Here is a 10,963-nt window from a genome sequence, read left to right as displayed (position 1 = left end):
GGTCAATGCAGTTTTGGGATTTTTATCGCATTTCTTGCTCCTAAATGTGGTGTTTGCTGTCATGCAAACACCACTGTCTTGACAACCAACTATTTCTTCATGATACCTGGGAGAGAAAACAAACCCATTCACACGGTATATAACAAACTCTTTCGCATCAACAGGACCTCTTACATATCGCCACAACAATGTATCCGTTTTATTTTCTCTTAACAACTATGCAACCAAAAAGAGACACAAGTAGTAAATGTTTCATCAGTTCACCATAATAAACTAGCTAAATAGACTAGCTAAATAGAAAGTTTTATGCAAAAAAAGTTAGTAGAACTGATGCTTTTAGCTAAATAGAAAGCTGTATGCAAGTCTAAACCAAAAGCTGTATAGTTTCATCAGTTCAAAGCTAACCATCAGTCCAAGCCTAACCATCAGTTCATCAATACAAGTATATTACTTTTCTAATTAAGTTCATTTGATCATAATAAACTAGCTAAATAGAAAGTTGTATGCAAAGAGAGCGCGGTAGCAAAAACAGATCAAAAACGTATTATTCAGGATTCATGATAGTTCCATGTACCCATTAGTCAGTTTTTATGCATCCCAGCCAAAAAAATGTATATTTTCAGGTCGAAGATGTAATTCAGTACCTTTTCATACAACCACTCGATGAACTTTGTTTGTTTTTCAACTTCGTCGTCCGGAACCTCCTTTCCAGCATCTCGTGAAATCAACAAAAGGTTTTCAGAATAGTAGCTACATAAAGCAAAATCAGATTTGTAAGATAAGCAAAATCATCATTGCTTATGAATGAGTTAAAATTCACCATGTGTATAATTGAAAGACTAAAGATATTTATACGAAAATACCTATAATAATCAGCAAGACCATCTGGATTACATCGAAAAAGCACCCACCTCCGTATCTGTATAAATTGCATGGAAGAGAGCATTACTGTCGTTCCTTTTTTACCCATAGGACCTACATCACTACACTCTGACTCTTCTCCGAGAAAGGCCTCCCAACTGGCTTGGTGATTGCCATCGCGTGGCTTTGAATTGTACTTCATGGCATACGTGACTGCTTCATTTACGAGGTTGTTCTCCTTAATAGACCCTTCAATGTATCTTTTGTTATTGGGAATGTTTTTGAACTCCTTCATTGCCCTGTATCAGTTTGTACATTGCAATTTCATTACAAAATATAGGCCGAATCCAGAAAAACAACATCTTATAAGCAAAACATAAACTCACCTTTCAAAGGGGTACATCCACCGATATCTAACGGGTCCACAGACCAATGCTTCATCAGCCAAATGAACCATGAGGTGAACACTTATATCGAAAAATAAAGCTGGAAAATACTTTTCCAACACACACATTGCCTCGACAACCATGAATTTAGCCTCTTGCAGTCCACTTTTGCTTAGGACTTTGGAGCAAAGCAATCTGAAATACAAACTGACCTGGTGAAGTGTGCGACGCAGTTCAGGGTGCTTTGGAAAAGCATGCTGAAGACAAACAGGTAGCAAATACTCCATAATGACGTGATAGTCATGGGATTTGAAGTTACTGAAACTTGAATTCTTTGTATTAACATTGTTGCTCAGGTTCGACGCAAAACCAGAAGGGAATTTGAGGTCTTTAAGAATCTTGCAAAATGATTCATTATCAGCTTTGCTTAAGACAAATATTGGTTTTCCAGAAACTGCGCTCCCAGGTTTACTGGTAGTCCACTGTCCACAATGCAAGCCAAGCTTATTCAATTCATCCCTTTCATTCCACGATTTCATAGACTTATTACCAATATCAAAGATCGTCTCAAGTATATGCTCCATTACATTCTTCTCAGTGTGCATTACATCTACACAATGACGGAAATACAGGATACGATAGGTCTTCAGTTCCCAAAAGATGGACTCCTTATAGAATGCACCGGTAAGTTATTCGTCAACACCATCGCCATAAGGATCATCATCGGCATCGGGATCATATCTCTTTCTTTTCGGAGCCTTGCTTCTTACTACCAATTTACCAGGTTTGTAAGTCACATTTGCTAGTTTCTCCAACGACTTCTTTCCTGACAGTCGCTTTGGAGAATTTTTAGTTTCATTAGTTTCTAATCCCGAGTTCTCTCCCTTCCTTAAAGGATGATTACCCCTGAGGTATATCCGATAATTAGGGTAAACATTCTTTCTTGCGTATAACAGATACGCACTTCGAGTCTTGTCTGCACAATGTACACATGCGAAATAGCCGTGCGTGGTACATCCAGACATATTACCTTGTGCTGGCAAGTCATGAATACCAAACATTAAAGTATCCCTCAGCTGAAACGATTCTTCTTTGTGTGTATCAAAAGCTGATATCCCATTCTCAAACAGATCTTTCAGCTCGTCTACTAGCACACGGAGACATACATCAATATCTTGCCCCGGTGCCTTAGGCCCAGGAATCAACATCATCATGATTTGGAACTCAGGTTTCATGCACAAGGAAGGAGGAAGATTGTACACAACCACTATCACAGGCCAACAACTATAATTCAGAGACTGCATACCATGAGGATTAAATCCATCAGTTGCAATTCCAAGCCAAACATTTCTTCCCTCATTTGCGAACTCAGGAAACTTCTTCTTCACCAAATCCCATTGAGATGAATCAACCGGATGACGCATATAATATGTAGAAACTTCTGCTCGATCGTGCCATGTCATTGCACGTGCTATCCAAGGTACCGTATATAATATCTTGAGCCTTGGCCCAAGGGGAAAATATCTCAATACCTTGGAAGGCTCGTTCGATGAAAGCTCTTCCCCAAATTTATCAACCTTAACCTTATATCTTGGTGCGAGGCATTCCGGGCAGCTTGTCAAATCTTCACTCTCTTTCTAATACAAAATACAATGATTCTCACACATATGAATCGACTTTTCTTTCATCCCCAGATCTTTGAGCATCGACTTCATCGCTGTGTATTTTACTGGCAAATTGTTTCCTTTCGGCAACCAACCCTTTATCACACCCAACAAACTATTTACACAGTTAGCTGAAATCTTATATGTTTTCTTCACATTGTGTAGCTAGGATGCTAGTATTACAACCAGGATACAACTTGTCTTCAGACAACTGTTTGTACCTGTAATATCGCTTCCCCAAATCTGGTTCAAGAACAAATTCTTCAGTTTCAACTTCTTCATTACCACTAACACCATTACCCCGATCAAAAACTCCATAAGCAGCATCGACAAAGGAACCCAAATCTTCTATTACACCTTCTCTAGCTTGCTCATCATTCATTTCAGTTGGTATAAAGTTACCACTTGGACGTCTTATCGTACTATCACCCTCTTTTTATCCATGAAAGAACCAAACAACATAACTCCTATCAATACCCTTCTCAGAAAGATGTTTCCTCACTTCCCACATTTCCAAACGTTTCCCATTTTGACACTTAGAGCATGGGCAAGAACATGTTGTGTCCGAATTACCATATGTAGCTGCATAATTCATAAAAAAATTTAACCCCATCTCTATATGTTTTGCTAAATATGTCTGGTTCATTCATCCAAGCTTTATTCACAACAGCCGACATTCTAAAAATATGTCTTAAATCTCAAGCTTTTAAATAACTTCCTTCTTTCAATGAACATGTCATGTATTCTTCAGTTTCATATAGCCTGACAAATTCAAAAAATATCGAAAGTTAATTTCCATGTTTCTAATTTAGTAATACTAAAAAGGGAAACAGACAACTCTGATTATGGTTTGGAGCAGAACTCTCCAAGATGAATCAAACCCATGTCTCAAGCGATTGTTTGGCATTTTCTATACTTACTGAAAGTTCAAAACAAACAACTTTGGGATCAAATACTAAACCTACTGATATTAATGAAAATTGAAGGAAACAACTTTGGATTCTGTAACACAGTTCATCAAACACTTAACCTACTAAAAATTATACATCATCTTAGATTGAGTACGGGGATTCATATGAGCTTCCAACTAGGATAATGGAATACAAATACTAGATACGGTAGGATTAGGGATTACAAACAATGATTACTCTTTCACCCAATTTCATATAACAAAACAAATTATCAATTCATTCCTAAGAAATTTGGAACTCATAATCACTTACCTTGCCGAAGAAATGGAAGAATCAACGAAATTTATCTTCACCAGAATCAAATCTCAGCCTTTTTCATCATCTTCATCGTTCACAATTTAGGTTAAATCAATCGACATGAATACCAGAATATATAACCTAGCTAAAATTGATCGGGTTTAGATTAAAATTCAGATGTTTTTTTGGTGAACGACTAACTTTCAGAAAAGTTTACCCTCTCAGAGGGTTTCAATGGCGGCACGAACGAAGAACAAAGGAGGAAGAGCTTATTTTGTATTTGTCTGGACAAAATTCGATACAAAAGGGATTACATTTGTTCAAGTCAACTTTCTGCTAAGTCATGGACTGTTGACTTAGTCTTGATGCCTTTTTTCTAATATTAAGAAAATGAAAAAAAAAATGATTTGTAAAAATTAAATACAACTGTTAGTTTGTGAAAATGTTGGGAAAATTGTGACAAGAAAATTTCTAAGAGTGATAAATTTGGGGCTGTTTTAAATGTGTTGAAAATTTTGGGTGGAATCATCATTTCTGATTATAATTGTTATTGTTTAGATAATTATCAACAAATATTATTGTGACTAATAAAAGTCCTAAGTATTATCACGAATACAAAATTTAATAACAGTTATAACTGTTGCAGGACTTATCACAGGTGTATCTGTGACTAAAAAATAAACTGTGACAGGTTGCACTGTTACAAAATCCTGGTTTTGGTGTAGTAACCTTACGATCAAATCTCTCTTCCAAAATGTTAGACTCACGACAAAAATTCGACAAACCAAACTATGTTTCATTTAGCCATTTTAGCCTAGATAACAAATGAGGTTTCGAACTAAAATGCACAACTTGACCACATCTAGGATAATTTTCAATCCCATGATACATATAGAGTTAGGATAATTATAGGATCACAAATTTATGGGTCATATGGCGATTTTTGATGGAAGAGATGAATTATGGGGTATGCGAGCATGCTTAAGGACCGAATTTCATATTTTAGGTTACTTGGCGAATGTGTTCTGTCACAATATTTTTGGTGATAGTGGCCAGTAGTCACTAGACGATTACTATATTGATTTGGATCACATGATAGATTTGGATATGAAGGTAAGCCATGACATAGGATAGATCTTAGGTGAATTGCAGTTTCAAAATTTAGACCATCAATAAAATTTCACGGTCTATAATCTGGCTCTGTAGAGTTATGAGTGAGGCAATATTACGAAAGCGTAAAATTTTACTACATCCCAAACCGACATTCGTGTTCAGTCATTTCTTGTCTAATTGTTATAAAATGGATGTTCTTCATTTAATTTCATTTTTTCGCAGGCAATACTTTATGGTGCTGGCCTAGTATATGCCATATACTATATTACTGAGATGATGAGGCGCACATTCATTCCATCTCAACAGCTGCGCTTCCAAGATATGTTCTTCCTAGATATCTTTACATCCTTCACTAAGGTATTTACAGCCTTTGCTTGCAGCATTCTACATGTTACCATTTCTAGGGGTGTTTCGTCTAATGATAATGTATTCAATTTCTGCATCAATAGCATGGGTATCATTTGTGAATAAACAATAGTAACATAGTTAAACTTTTACAATCTCCAGGACCTTGGAGACTTTATGTTATCAGTGTGTAGGATGGTAAGTTAAGAAAAATGCTCCAATCCTTTCTTTCAATTCAATGAATCAAAACTACACATAATTATATGCAGATGAATCTATGGGGGTGGTCTGCTGTTGATAAGTGTGGGTCCACATGGGTCACTACAGGAGTTAGTTGTGCACCACTGGTTTTTGGAATGTACCAGTGTTTCAAGTTGTTTTGCTGTCATCAACCTCAACAGCAACCTCGGCCTCAGCCTGAGCCTCGAGAACGAAACTTCTATAACGGTAAGTACTTTAAAAAGTTACTTTTTTACTTTCTATGATGCATTTTTAGTTTTGCTGTCACTTAAGGAAGTTTTCCTCAAGGCCAAACCGCCCTGTACGCACTACAAAATAGAAGGCTTCTTGGGACGGCTAAAAAGCGTCCCAAAAGGCCCAAAAACCGTCCCAAGAGGTATTTGTGACGGTTTTTTATCCGTCCCCTATTCTACCGTCATTAATACTTTTTGGTCATACTTTCTTTTACGGACGACCCAAAAATAACCTTAAATTAATTATCCCGTGATCAATAGGGACGGTCAGCTCATGGGCGTTCCAAATAACCCTCTCTAAGGACGGTTTTGGAGAAAATGACCGTCCCTTAAAGCCACCTGTTTTGTAGTGACGTCACTCGAAAGCTAAATAAAAATGTATATTCATTTCCACAAACCTAGTAATAATAAGTGCCAAAGACCAACAAGAAAAACGGAAAAAAGAACGAAATTTATGGTCGTAGCTTTGACAAACAAACAAAATAAGAGAAAATCTTTACAATGTTGAATACTGGGTACCAGGAAAACAAATCAACAACACACAGATATATGTTAGCTTACAAAAATAATGAACGAGGTTAAACACCATTTTCGGAAAGCAAAAAATCAAAAAAATGAGCTGCAACACAGTATACAAGTAACTAAACAAGAACTAGGTCTTGGGTCGTAGACTGAAATTTTAAGGAAGTCCAATAATACCTGAAATTCACATAGTTGTTAAGTATACAGTCGAAAATGAACCGAAGAGAACAAGAGTTCAAAAAAGTCAATCTCACCGGCTAGTGAAAAACCGTAACTCTGAAAATGAACCGAAGAGAACAAGAGTTCGATAAGTCAATCTCACCGGCTAGTGAAAAAACCTTAACTCTGAACAATCCAGTATATAATCAATTCATAAAACAAAGTAAGGCGTCAGTTTGGCGATATACAGATAAATCCTGACATGAAGTTTTGCCGAAGGCACAAAATAAATAGTAGCAAACTGAATTGGTTAAACATAACCAGAACATCATAAAACATTAGGCTTAGTTTACAAATATTGGAAATTATGGAATATTCACGAATATGTCGGTGGGCGTCCAACTCAAAACCAATTGGCAACAAGTGGAGTGGCTCCACACTATATGGACCGCTGTATGGTTGTCCTGCTTTCTTGGGTCTTACTGGGTCTCACGTTTCATACAGGGCCTGGCTATGATAACATATTAGAATACGGGCATCCAATTCACAACTAATTGGCAATGAGTGAACATGCCCTAAGAGATTATAAACCGCAGGATCTTAGATTGCCCAGACAATGTGGGACTAATAATCTCAACAACTCAACCTAGCACAGAGAGGTAAATCAAGACTGTCTTCACCAATCTAAGGAGAAAGTGTGAAAGAATCACAAAGTAAAACATCCAGACTAGGATCTAAATCACAAATCTTGAAGAAAAAAAACTAGACCATGGTTTTTGTAGGAATGGGATTTTTTTTATAATTAATCAATGGGATGAACCCATACTGCAATGCCATAGATTAAAATTCATTAAGAACAAAAAGACTGACATTGATATGGAAGAAAAGTTCATGTTCTTACACTCTTCTATTCAAAAACAAATTAAAATTTAGGGATTTTTTCATGTTCTTTCGTTACAGGAAAAATATACATCCGCAACTGGAGTTTCGCAACCCTTTGCTAAATGTCGTAGAACATCCTATGTTTTGCAACTTTTTTCAAAGGAAGTGTCGTGGAAGGACATCAGTACTAACCCCAAGACCCAAGGGTTGCGACAAAAAAACAAACGACAACCCTTTAAGCAAAACTGTTGTGACGTCATTTAGATTCACAACCGTTTTCAAGATACGTAGTTCGTAATCCTATCGCAACTAGTCGCAAGAGTCGTTGAAGATAAACAAAATATGAAAAAGAAAAAAAAAAAAAAAATAGTGTTGAGGGGATTCGAACGTGAAACCTATTGTGTGTTAGTTCAACGCATCAACCATGGGGATTTGATCCTGAGCCTCATGCGTGGAAGTCCATACAATCAACCATGCCTACACTGTCACAACACTGTCAGGTTTGTGGTTTATATATATACTAACTTCATGACAGCCGTTGACAACATTTATCAGAGTTGCAAAAACAAAAGATGATGTTTAAAAATAAGGCTCAGTCGTCTGAGCCGCAAACAGCGCAAAGCCTTCCATGTAAACAATCCTTCCCTGAAACAATCACATACATTCTACCATGATAATGCATCTCATTTCATATCTACTAGTTCCCTGCCACTTTATTTCACAGTTCAAGACTTCAAGTACCCAATTTCTTCTAATCCACCAAAAACCATAAAAAGAATGGAAATTTTTCAGAAACATTGACAACCCATAGCACCAAATGGTAACTAAACAGGAAAAAGAAGACAAATTACTGTGCATATCTAGTTCTCTGACTGTAAATGACTGTACCATCACATATCTATTGGCCATGGCTAATAGCTGCACGGATTAGGGCATATTGCTTCAGCTACAGCATCACTTGATTAGTTCTCAGCTTGCGAACCTCCTAGCAACTTCAAATTCCAGCCAAGGTTACCTTATGTTCCTTCCTTTCCTTCCAAACCAGCTCCATCTTTATACGCAAACTCAGTCAGGCAATTACTCGAACATCTTTTGTGTGTGTTGCCCTAGCTGTCGTCTGAAAAAGGGTCTTCCAACAAGTTTCTGACCAAGTCCTACACTGAGCAAATAAATAAATGTATCTTTGATTTTGCAGTCGTTGCACATTTGCACTTACACAGACTAAAAATCAAAATGTGGAGAACATAACAGATGGAAATGCAAGCATACCAACAATGTCGGATGAGCTACATTGCAGCACGAGGTTATAGTTGATCGAAGCTGCAAATAACCAAAACCAAAAAATTATGACCAGAAAACACAGGAAATTGTTAAGTTCCAACAAAGGCAAAGTCATGCTTCAAATCCGCACCTCATACTCTGCAGAAATGGTTGCCAGAAACAGCGAGGGATATATCGCCTTCCACTTTCCATTAAAACACCCAACTACATTTGACAGTGTTACTAACCAAGCTATAGATTTTCTAACATAACTTAGAGAGACACCAATCCATTATCCACTGAAGTGAACTTAAATTTCAGATGTGCAACGGATTCACAACACATTTCTTACAAAAAAAAAAACTCAACCAGGAAAACAGAGAGAAAATACGTTTTTAAAATAGCATTTGAAATCAAATCATACTGGAAAAACCAGTGCTCAACCAAATACATTAAGAGACTATTCAACCATTTTTTCCTTCAACTGATCTCTCTTTCTTCTTTAGTCTACTCAGGTCACAACTGCAGAAAGATAGAATTACAGAGGTAGGTAAAACACATGATCATTGCCACTTAAAGACAGGATTACAATATTATCATCACCATCAACAAAAGTAAAGTTTCTTATACACCAGCACACAATCTATCCAATTAGAATACAGATTTTATTGAACTTTCCAACTAATTGCAGTTTGTTCACCAGAATTCAAAAGACTTAAGATTACCTCTTGAATTTGATGATGTCTGACTTTGATGATGTCTGACTAATATGCTTCTAATGCTCAATCATCTATATAATAACCTAAATACTCTTAGCTTATATTAATATAGGAAGTTCTACTACCCCTGTAAAACCATCTCGCATTGTTAACCAAGATTTCATAGAACAATAATTCTCCCTAAGGTCGGATTTACGTATGGAAGTTCTGCTACCCTTGTAATTTGTAAACTTCAAGCATCAATAGTAAGACAAAGAATTTATCTAAACCGCTGCAATCTTGAAAGGCACGGGATTTAAGCGCTGCTATCTTGAGACACCAATTTGAATTCCACAAAACATTGTTAAAGGAAATTTAAACTAACGAACCCAATTCAAATTATTATCTAGATTATTAGATAGCCTTGATTTTAAAAATTCCCCAAAAAAATTCACAATGAAAAACCTAATTTTTGATTGGATTAAGAATTATAAAGAGGAAATGATGTCACAGACCTTTGCAATGAACCTTTGGTGGATTAAGAAGTTGAGATGGTGGTGGTGGTGGTTTGAAATCAGATCTCAAATCAGTGTTGGTGGTGGTAAGTCTTCCACTCGATCTGTTGGTGTAATAAGTTGGTGAAGAAATATTCAGCTAGCTCGTTATTAAGTTAATGGTGATTTGAGTGATGGGAGATGCGTGGTTTCAGTGATGAAGGAAGAAGAAGAAGATGAACGAGCTGTGGTGGTGGTGGTGGTGTTTACAGACACAATGATGAAGGTGTCGTGGGAGACGAAGAAGGAGGAAAAGAGAAGATAAGGAAAAGAAAATAGTGGAGGAGAAGATTTTGGGAAATGGATAACATAAAAGGTAAGGAGAGAAAGAAAATAATTAAATGGACGGTTAGAGATTAAAATGGACGGTAAGAGATTAAGATTTTTTAGATTCCTTGCGCAACCTTTAATAAAGGTCGTCATGGGTACAACAATTTTTTTGTCGTCCTGCTAAATTTCATGCACTTCTGCTATATTTTCTCACTTCTGTTAAATTTATTCATTTCTGATAAATTTTTATTCACTTCTGCAAAAAAATACTCTACTCTGCTAAAAAATATTTTAGTATGCACTTCTGCTAAATTTTTCTTTATTTTGCTAAAATCAATTTTGGGCATAAACATTAAATTCTAGTAACTTAGGCTTTTTTTGATTGGGTAGAAATATCCGTTTCGGGACCAGGTTCAATGTCGAAGTTGACGAAAAGGGGTGTGTTTAAGGTTTCGGGGAATATTCCGATGGAATCTTACATGTAGATGGGTGAATTCATCGTTCTTACAAAGTTTTCGACTTATAATAGTCCACTCGCTGTCAGGTTTCGAGCTCGGAGCCAGGTCCA

General features: G+C 36.6%; 1 long non-coding RNA gene across 1 annotated transcript; it reads right to left on the bottom strand.

Moving 5' to 3' along the window:
• Window positions 1-8,172: 8,172 nt before the first annotated feature.
• LOC113276222 lies at window positions 8,173-10,409 on the bottom strand. Its single transcript, XR_003324184.1, has 4 exons — window positions 10,087-10,409; window positions 9,025-9,395; window positions 8,883-8,933; window positions 8,173-8,772 (listed from the first exon to the last, which is right to left on the bottom strand). It is a non-coding gene; the product is annotated as an uncharacterized LOC113276222 (long non-coding RNA).
• Between the last annotated feature and the right edge of the window lie 554 nt (window positions 10,410-10,963).

The sequence above is a fragment of the Papaver somniferum genome, chromosome 4, assembly GCF_003573695.1.
Source record: "Papaver somniferum cultivar HN1 chromosome 4, ASM357369v1, whole genome shotgun sequence".
NCBI classification, from domain to species: Eukaryota; Viridiplantae; Streptophyta; class Magnoliopsida; order Ranunculales; family Papaveraceae; genus Papaver; species Papaver somniferum.
This window is presented reverse-complemented; position numbering and strand designations above follow the sequence as displayed.